The sequence below is a fragment of the Panthera leo genome, chromosome F3 (assembly GCF_018350215.1).
Source record: "Panthera leo isolate Ple1 chromosome F3, P.leo_Ple1_pat1.1, whole genome shotgun sequence".
NCBI classification, from domain to species: Eukaryota; Metazoa; Chordata; class Mammalia; order Carnivora; family Felidae; genus Panthera; species Panthera leo.
Window position 1 is genome coordinate 25,501,876 of NC_056696.1, and position 10,859 is coordinate 25,512,734.

Sequence of the window (10,859 nt, forward strand, 5' to 3'; positions counted from 1 at the left end):
CATTTCCAGTTTCCAGCTATTATGAATAATATTACTTGTTACTACTGAAATTCTTACTTGTCCTTTGGAGATACACACACACACACACACACACACACACACACACACACGTTTAAGGGTATCTAGCTAGGAATGGAATTGCTGAGTTATAGGGATAGGCATATTCAAATTTGGTGATATTCCTAAACTCTTTTCCAAATTAGTTGTACCAAAATTCTCACCTACCAACTGTGTATGAGAGTTTTGGTTACACCACCTGCTCACCAACACTTGGTATTGTCAATGTTTTTAATCTTCACCATTCTAGGTTAACATCATTATGGTACTGGTGCTGAACTCGAGGGCCTGTCACTCCAGTATGTATGTGTGTGTGTGTGTGTGTGTGTGTGTGTGTGTGTGTGTATTACATGTGTGTATATTATAAATATATAAACAAATGATAAATTACTTATGCCATTGAATGTGAGTATTGAATTGTGGCTTTAATTTCTAATTCTTTAATTACTAATTAGACTGACATCATTTTCCTTTGTTTTTTTAACCATTTGGGTTAAAATCCTCTTTTGTGCCTTCTCACTTGTTTTTGTTCATTTTTCTATTGAGTTGAATGTCTTTTCCTTAATCATGTGTAGGTATTCTTTTTTTTTTAATGTTTATTTATGTTTGAGAGAGAGTGTGTGAGAAGGGGAAGGGTAGAGAGAGAGAGACAGAGGATTTGAAGTTGGCTCGTGGTGACAGCAGAGAGCCTAATGCGGGGCTCGAACCCATGAGGTGTGAGATCATGACCTGGCTGAAGTTGGATGCTCAACCACTGAACCACCCAGGCAACCCCTTGTGTAGGTATTCTTCATACATTTTAGACATAGGCCCCTTTCCTGGTTCTATGTATTGTAAGTAACTTCTTTCACTCCGGTTTGTCTTTTCCCTTTTTAATAGTGTCTCTTGTTTTTAAACTTTTATTTATGGGAAAATTCAAACATAAATAAAAGTGGAAGAAGTATGCAATAAAACCCCAGTTTCAAAAACAAGATATACAACCAATCTAGTTTCAGCTATGCTCTCATATTTCTACCCCGCCTCGCCCCCTCCCATCACCATTTAATTATTCTGAAGCAAAAGTCACAGATATTTTACCATTTCATTTAAGGGTGTCCTTTGATGAAAGAAATACCTAATTTAAATGTAATCTAATTTTGAACTTGAAGACTAGTGCTATTTTTATTTGTTTAAAATTGTTAAGGATATTAGCATATCCTCCTGTGCTGTGATCTGGAAATTTTGTCTTATCTTTGACATTTAAATCATTAAGGGGTGCCTGGGTGGCTTAGTTGGTTAGGCATCCAACTCTTGATTTCAGCTCAGGTCATGATCTCACAGTTTGTGGGATCGAGCCCCATGTTGGGTTCTATACTGACAGTGTGGAGCCTGCTTGGATTCTCTCTCTCCCTCTCTTTGCCCCTATCCCACTCTCTCTAAATAAATAAATAATAAAAACTTTTAAAAAATTAAAATCAATCTTTAATCCACCTAGCATTGATTTTTGTTTACAGTATGAGGTAGAGATCAAAATATATTTTTTCCATATGGCAACCCTATCACTAAATCACCATTATTGATGAGACTATTCTTTCCTCTACTAGGCTGCACTATGAACTTTGTCACCAAACACTCAAGTAGTCTGTTTCAAACATCTGTATTTTGTTTTATTGTAGCTTAATAATAAGTTTTGATATCCAGTAGGGTAAGTTCTCCAACCCCCTTTTTTTTCTTCTTAAAGACCATGGTGTTTATTCTTGGCCCTTTGCATTTCCGTCTAATTTTAGAATTGGCAGGGCTCCTGGGTGCTCAGTTGATTGAGTGTCGGACTCTTGATTTCAGCTCAGGTCATGATTCCAGGGTAGTAGGGTCAAGTGCCCAGCTGGGTTCTGCGCTGAGCATGGAGGCTGCTTAAGATTCTCTCTCTCCCTCTCCCTGGCTTGTATCAATTTCTACTAAAAAAAAATCTACCCTGAATTTTGTTTATGATTCCATTCAACCTATATATTAATTTGGGATGAACGACGTCTATACAGCATTGAATCTTCCATGTCTTAATATCTATGCATAATACAAATATAGGTGTAGATATTTAGGTATATCTCTCCATTTCTTAGGTCTTCTTTAGATTATCTTGGTACTCTTTTATTATTTTCTGTGTAGAAACTGGCACATTTTTTATTAAATATTTTTCTAGGTATTTGCTTTTTTTTTTATCCTATTGTTTATTCCTAGAATATAAAAAGAGAATTGATTTTCTTATATTGGCCTTATATCCAGCAATTGACCAACCTTGCGAAATTCACTTTTATTTCCAATAGTTTGTAAATCATTTAAAAATTTTTTATCTGCACAATTAAGTCATCTATGTATACTGACAGGTTTATTTCTTATTTTCCTTTTTAATACCTTTTAGTTCTTTTACTTCTCTACTTGCACTGATTAGAACATCTAGTATAACGTTGAACAGAAATGGTGAAAGTGGGCATCTTCATCTTGTTCCTGATCTCAGGGGGAAAGTTTTCAACATTTCACAAGTATAATATCTGTTGTACATTTTCTATATTTACTGTTTATCAGATTAAGGAATTTCTATTATATTACTAGTTTGATGAGAGATTTTATCTTTTAAATTATGAATAAATGTTGGAATTGGTCATGATTTTTCTGCATCTACTGAAATGCTCATGACTTTTCTATTATCCAAACCATACATTACTATGTTTGTTAATGTGCTGAATTGCATTCATTTATTTATTAAATGCTAAACCAACCTTGTATTCCTGAAATAAACCCAGTTTGGTTATGCTATTATTTTTTTTACCTTACACTGAGCTTAATTTCTAATGTTATATTTAGGATTTTAAAATCTATGTTAATGAGAGAAATTGCCCTCTTATGTCCCCCCCCTCCCCTTTTCTTACATCCCTGTCAGGATTTAGTACCAAGATTATGTTGGCTTTACAAAACAAGATGGGAAGTATTCTTATTTTTTTACTCTAGAAGAATTATTTTAAGTGTTATTTCATCTTTAAATGCTTGAAATCATCCACCAGTGAAGCCATCTGTTTCTGGTTTTGTTTGTTTTTGTTTTTGTTTTTTGGTGGGGGGGTAAAAGAGGAGAAGGCATTTTAATTGTGGATTATTTTAAAAATAAATATAGAATTGGGGCATCTGAGTGGCTTAGCCGATTGAGCATCCAACTTCAGCTCAGGTCATGATCTCATGGTTTGTGGGTTCAAGCCCTATAGCAGACTTTGTGCTGACAGCTCAAAGGAATTTAAAAATAAATAAATAGATAGGTAAATAAATAAATAAATAAATAAATATTTAAATTTTCTATTTCTTCTATAGTCAGTTTTAGTAACTTGTATTTTTCAAGGAATTTGTCAATCTCATCTACATTTCAAATTTATTGGCATAAAGTTACTCATAATAGCCTCTTATTCTCTTTTTAATGATGGCAGGAACTTTATTCCTAAAATTGGTATGTTCTCTCCTTTAACTTACTAGATCTGTCAGTTTAATTATTATAAATTACCAGCTTTTGGTTTTTAAATTTTTCTTTATTGTTTGTTTACCATGTTACTCATTTCTTCTTTTTATTATCTTCTTCCTTCAACTTTGAGTTTGATATCTTGTTCTGATTTCTTTTTACTTTTTAACTTTTTAAAGTTTATTTTGAGAGAGAGAGAGAGAGAGAGAGAGAGAGAGAGAGAGAGAGAGAGAACACAAGCAGGGGAGGAGCAGAGAGAGGTGGGGGGAGAGAGAGGATTCCAAGCTGGCTCAGCACTATCAGCACAGAGCCCGATGTGGAGCTCAAACTCATGAACCGTGAGATCAGGACCTGAGCCAAAACCAAGAGTCAGATGCTTAATTGACTGAGCCACCCAGGTGCCCCTCCCGTTCTAATTTCTTGACTGAAATCTTAGATAATTAATTTCAGCCATTTCCCCCCTTATACGTGTGTTTAAGGACATAAATTTTCCTCTAAACACCACTTTCAGCTACATTCCATGAGTTTTGATGTGCCACACCATCACTGTTATTATTCAATTCAAAATATTTCCTGATTTCTGCTCAAAGTCTACTTTGGTCCATAGGTTATTAAAAGTGTGTTGCTTAATTTCCAAACATTTGGACATTTTCTAGTTATCTTTGTTATTATACCATTATTTAAAATTGAATTAACTGGGACCTTAGGAAATATACTGTTAATTATTGTGATGGTCTTGCTTGGATCATAGAGTCTGCCCCTAGCTGGACATTAGGAAGGTGAGAAAAAGGACTTTGTGGTTTGAGCAAACTGAAAGGTTGGGCTGGCAACAGAACTTCTCTGACCCAGTACACTGAGGTTATACTGCAGGAGAGACAGTGGCCTTTCAATAGCAGGGAGGAGTCATCAGAACTGACCCCTAGAGGTTGAGTAACAACTCCTGGGTTCCTGCATTTACCATGACATAGGGACCTAGAAAAGGAAAGAATTTTCATAATAAGCCAGATAGATGTTTGGAGTCATTACTACTAAAAATATGTGACCTTAAATTGTTCTCGAGGCTGGTGAAACAGGATATAGCATTTTTCATTTGATATCATATCTCAGTTGGTATTTCGGAGACATGAATATAATTTGGTCTCCCTAATGTGATTATTATATCCATTGCTAATATTTTCTCAGCACTTACTATGTGCCAGGGACATTTCTAATCATTTTGCGTCTATTATTTCAATCAGTTCTCATGTCTATTATTATCCCCATTTTCAGATGAAGAAATTAAGGCACTGTGATACTAAGTAACTTGCCCAAGGTCATTCAGCTGGTGGTGGAGTCTGGATTTAAGCTCTGGATGTCTGAAACTAGAGCCAATGCACCTAACCACTGTGCATAATAATAGCAGCTTATTTGGAGTTTTCTAGGTAGCAATGACATTTTAAGCAATTCATTTAAGTATATTAACCCCATTTAATCTTTGCAATGACTTTATAAGTAGGTATTTTTACTATCATGCCATTTTATAGGAATGGCTCAGGAACTTGCTGAAGATCACACAGCTAGTAAGTGACAGAGCTGAGATTCAAACATGCATAGTCTGGCTACAGAGTCTTTGTCTTCAAAGACTCATGGTCTTTAAAGAACCCCTCTCCTGCTCACGCTTGGTCTCTGTCTCTCAAAAATAAATAAAAATGGTAAAAAAATTTTTTTGAATACACATATTTTTAGTTTGAATTACATCCCCCAAAACAATGACTATTACAGCTAAGATCAGCTTAGGGGAAGGAAAGTTCAATTTGCCTCAAGTTATGCACACAGGTTATTTTTTCCATGGTTGCAACCTGAATTATTAAAGTTTAGAAGTTAAATGTTAATGTTAAACCACTCAAGGACTTCATAAATATGCTGTAGTGACAAGGCTTAGTAAGTGTTAGTTCCACATGAAGGGGAAAAGGGTCCATTTTCATCCAAGTCCACAGACAGGGTCACCTAATAACCCACTCAGCTTAATTACAGCAAAGCCAGACAATCCTCTTCCCACACATCACATTTCTTCAACTGCCCAGTGAATTATATGGTAATTGGAGTCCTTCACTTGCTTTTAAGTATTAGTGCACCACAATTTTAGGTATAGGACTTTTAGTCCTTTCTCCAATCACATTTGACTGAAGTAATAATTGTTTTCTACTAACTTTCACCTTTGATCTTTGGGGTGTGTTCACTATCCCCATTTGTTAACCACGCAGGACAGGATTTTCCAAAGCAAGAATTAATACTGACTCAAACTGATTTTATGGAAAAGTCATTCCAGGAAGTAATTTGACATCAGAGTCTTAACTGAATACAAGAATGACATTTGCTTTCAAAGATCTAGATGGTCTTTTGCATATCTATTGCATGCATGTCAGTAGAAGCTTTTAGGCATAAGTCACCCTTGTTTTGTTTTTAATAGCATGTGAACGTTTGTGCTAATGGAAGCACTGGTCACTTATTCTGGAACGAACTGTGGAAAGTACAGTCTGAATAGAAAGGACCTCTATGACATCACTGCAGTTTTAGCAAAGAAAATACTACAGGCTATAAAGCAGGAATACAATATAATCAGTACATAAGGCAAGTAAGTCAAAAATACTCCATATGGCTTCTTAAGCAGAAAAAGAAAATAATCACTTCCAAAGAATTCTTCTCAGTATGTCACAAAATGAAGGTCAAAGCAAACTGTTAAAGTCTGAGAAATAAAAACCCAGCAGAATGTAAAAAATAACACACTCCAGAAACCGGCACCATGGCAATAGCCAGAAATGCTCAAGGGAAAAAAAAAAAAGCCTTTAAATAATTGTTATTGGCTGAATGTGGACCCCAAGATTCATATGTTAACACCTCAACTCCCAATATGATGGTATTTGGAGATAGGGCTTTAGGGAATAATTAGGTTTAGATGAAGTCATGAGGGTGGGGGCCTGGTCTGATGAGATTAGTACCCTTGTAAGAAGAGACACGAGACAGGGGCACCTGGGAGGCCCTGGTTAAGGCCCTGGTTAAGTGTCTGACTCAAGCTCAGGTCATGATCTCACTATTCGTGAGTTTGATCCCTGCATCAGGCTCTGTGCTGACAGCTAAGAGCCTGGAGCCTGCTTCGGATTCTGTGTCTCCCTCTTTCTCTGCCTCTCCCCTGCTCTCTCTCTCTCTCTCTCTCTCTGTCTCAAAAATAAGTAAATATTAAAAAAAAAAATTTAAAAAACAAGAGACACCAGAGAGCAAGTGCTTACTCACTGACACATGGGTTCGCTCTCTCTCTCTCTCTTTCCCCTGTGAGGACACATCAAGAAGGTGGCTGTCTGCAAGCTTGGCCAACACCCTGATCTTGGACTTCTGAGCCTCTGAAACTGTGAGAAAATAAATTTCTGTTGTTTGAGCCACTCAGTCTATGGTATGTGTTAAGGCAGCTGACCTGACTAATACCATTGTTAAATACTACCTTTACTTTGTTTCAGTAGACACAAAGTGAACCTGCTATATCTTAGAAATCGTGACTCTGTGTGGGTACTGAAGATGAGCCTGCTTTTCTTCATCAGTTATGGTACCTAAAAATAGGAATAAATTATATCTTAATATGCCTAAATTTGTCACAATATAATATTCACTGATGTCTAAAATATACCAGTAAAAGTAACAACTTAGTAACCTAGAAAAATTCAAGTAGTCACAACAAGATGCCAAAATCATATCTACCTATAGCTGTAAGATATGTTCCAAATCCAAAACTTTGTGATTTTATTTAAATTTTAATTTCAGTAATTATAAGAATGGATTTTCTTCACTCAAAATGTATAACATCTGAACATTTTCATGAAAGTAAGGTGTAACAACTGAGAATTATAATACTTTTCCCTCATTTTGTGTACAGGAGCATTTTAATTAACAGGACAGCTTTACATTATTTTCAAACACTGGAGTATTTCTTATTCTGGAACTTCCTTCTTGGATAGCTCATTATAAAAACATCATATCAATGTCAGTTGAATGCATGAAAGAGTCATTGTCATCAGGCATCCCTCCTGATCAGTCTTATCCCCTCATCTGTGATATATAATTACATAGCAGCACTGGAGCTAGAATAGAATAGAATAGAATAGAATAGAATAGAATAGAATAGAATAGAATAGAATGTGTTTCCCACTGCTATGCCAGAACAGCCTAGGGAAGAGCCCTTCTTAGCACAGACGGATCAAGGCAATGGCCAGTGACACACAAAGAATAAATTCACTTGTGTCTGATTTCATTCATATGAGATGGGTCTTTAATATTCCACATCACCTGATTCCAGATCACTAAGATTTTTTGTTTTTGTTTTGTTTTAAATATTAATACTAATGAGAGATGGAAGGGTGTAAGAAAAAAAGTAGATAAGTTAGATCTTAACATTAACTAATTTGTAATGAATAAATGCAGTTTACTTTAGGTTTTTGTAAGATTTCAATATATTCAAAAGGACCTCAGAGAAACAATTTTATTTTCCATGTATTGATTTTAGGGTGTCTTACACATAACGTGGGGTCATCAAACACAACTGACTGAATTGTTGGGAAAAATGCATGCTGGGATGGAGCCCAACAAAACGAAAACGATGAACACCAAGTACCTTGTACCTCTGACCCAAGCCCTAGACGCCAGCCCCAAAGTTCATTTCTACCTTTAGGCAAAGCCAGGAATCCATTCCAGTTATCTGCCTGTTGAGCATTTCTCCCAACCATCTTTCACTCTTGTAGGCCACCTCTTGCCAATCCTTCAATTACTATTACAAAACTAAGTGATCTGCTTAGGCAGAAGGCTAGGCACCAGAAGGGTTAAGGTTGTGAGGGGAGGCAAGAGTTTCAAAACACCACTCATAGTCAGTTCTTTTTTTTTTTTTTTTGATGTTATTCATTTTTGAGAGAGAACACGTATGAGCAGGGGAAGGGTAGAGAGAGCAGGGGACCAAGGATCTGAAGCAGGCTCTGTGCTGATAGCAGAGAGCCAGGTGCAAGCCTTGAACTCATGAACTGTGAGATCATGACCTGAGTCGAAGTCAGATTCTTAACCGACTGAGCCACCTAGGCACCCACATAGTTTCACTTTTAAGTGATTTTATAATTCAGTCAAGAAGACAGAGTATATAAATGTTAAAATTATTGAAGCACATTTACAAAATAACACAAAATTTTAAGTGATATTGTGTAACTCAGATGCATAAATGCATCCTCCTCCCCCAATAAAAGAGTGAATAAATGAGCCACAGATTAGAATTTTAAAGGTTTCAAGGGCTGTGGGCTGACATAAAAGAAGAGAAAGAGCACTGAAAGTTAAAATATGCATTGATAAAACATTTCAGAATGTATTGAAATTCATATTTGCTTAAATATATATGAGCTAGCTGTTGGCTATTTATCTATTCAAGAAACACCTGTTGAGCACCTGCTGGTTTCCAAGTATTCATTCATTCATTTGTTTATTCAACAAATAGTTTGTACTGCCTGTTGTGTGTCAGCAGCTAGAAACAGGCAAGACAGGGCTATTCCCCGAACACACTTGAAATCCAAGGGGAGGTATAATATGGCAATTTATTAGAAATATATATGTATGTTTTATATATATAACATATATATGTATGTATGTATGAACGTATGTGTTTGGTCATTCAGACAACCAAAATACATTTCTCATATGTATCTGGTCTTATTTAAGCATGGAAGTAATATGATCATATTTGCAAATCTTAAAACATGCTCCTTTTATTGCTCCAAATTACTCTCTGCAGGAGCCTGCTTGGGATTCTCACTCTCCCTTCCTCTGCCCCTCCTTCTCCTCTCAAAATACATAAATAAACATGAAAATAAAATAAAATAAAGAAAGTTAATTCCAGATCCTGAATTGAGTGACTGTGTTAATGGTGACGTCATTTACTGAGATAGGAAATACTGAAGAACAAATTTGGGGATAAAGTTTGATGATACTGAATTTAATTTTCAACAAGCTCAGTTTGGGTTGTTACACTATGTTAGATGCAAAAAATAAGGCATTGGGTCTGACCTTGAGGGCTCATAGTATAGGAGAAAAATAATTAACACATTATTGTAATTTAGCATAATGAAAGGCTAAACAGAGATAGGCAGAATGTTGAATTAGTCAAGATAGGTGAGGTAACACTGTAGTAATGAATAAGCACCAAATCTCAGTGACTTAACCAATAAAAGTTTATTTCTTGCTTATATGAATTCTAATGCAGTTTCAAAGGACTTTCCAGAGCAGCTCCCCCAGTGTGGTGTGTTTGGGCCATTTCTATCTTGTGGTTCTGCCATCTAGTCAAAATTCCTCCATGGTTTCCCAGGAGAGAAAAGAAAGTTGGAAGGTCACGCACCAACTTTTAAGTGTTTTGGAACAGAAGTGGCACCTCTCACTTGTACTCATAGCTCTTTGACCAGAAGAAAACATGTGGCCCTACCTCATTAGTAAGGAGATGGGAAATGTGGGGCATAATGAGGTTATTCACTGAGAAGGAGGAGTTTCTGCCATGGGTGTGAAATGAGAGTGATTAATTAAATAGGAAAGTCAAGAAATCCTTGGTAGGGAGGCCACATTTGTGCTGGGATTTGAGAGAAGTCTAGGAGTTGGCCATGTGATGAATACAGAGGAAGAACTCTGCAAGCCAAGGGAACATCATGGGCAAGGACAGTGAAACATAAAAGAGCTTAAGATGTTGGAGATGTTTGGGGAATGGCAAGAAAGAACTTGCAGTTAGCATATATGGTTTCAAGGAAATAGAAGAAAATAGTTGATTATAAAGATTGGGCATGAATATCTTACTAAGGAGGTTGTATTCTCATCTGTAGGCAAGGGTGAGCCTTTAGTGAATTTTAGGTTAATAACTTTACCAGATTAGGGAGGAAAAATGCCTGAGAAAAGATGAAACTGGAGGCAGGAAAACGATCTAGAAGACTGTCATATAGAAGCTAGACCTTTGGAAGAGGCAATAGAGATGTGTATACTTAGAAAATAAAATGAGCAGGACTTGGAAAACCATTGACATGTGAGGGTGAGGAAGAAGGAGCTATGGAGAATAAATCTGCAGTTTCTAGCTTGGTCATTTCAATGGATGGTGAAGCCATGAACAGAGGTAGGGAAAGCAGTCCCTGAGACACATTGAAGAGTAAAAATAACTTTTCTATATTTAAAAAAAAAGTCAAGACTCTAGGCTCATCCTTTGTTGAAGGTTGTTTACGAAGAGCTAATCTAGAACTACGCTGTAATAATATTTTTCTTTAAAAAAAAATCTTTGTCTAGGGAAACACTG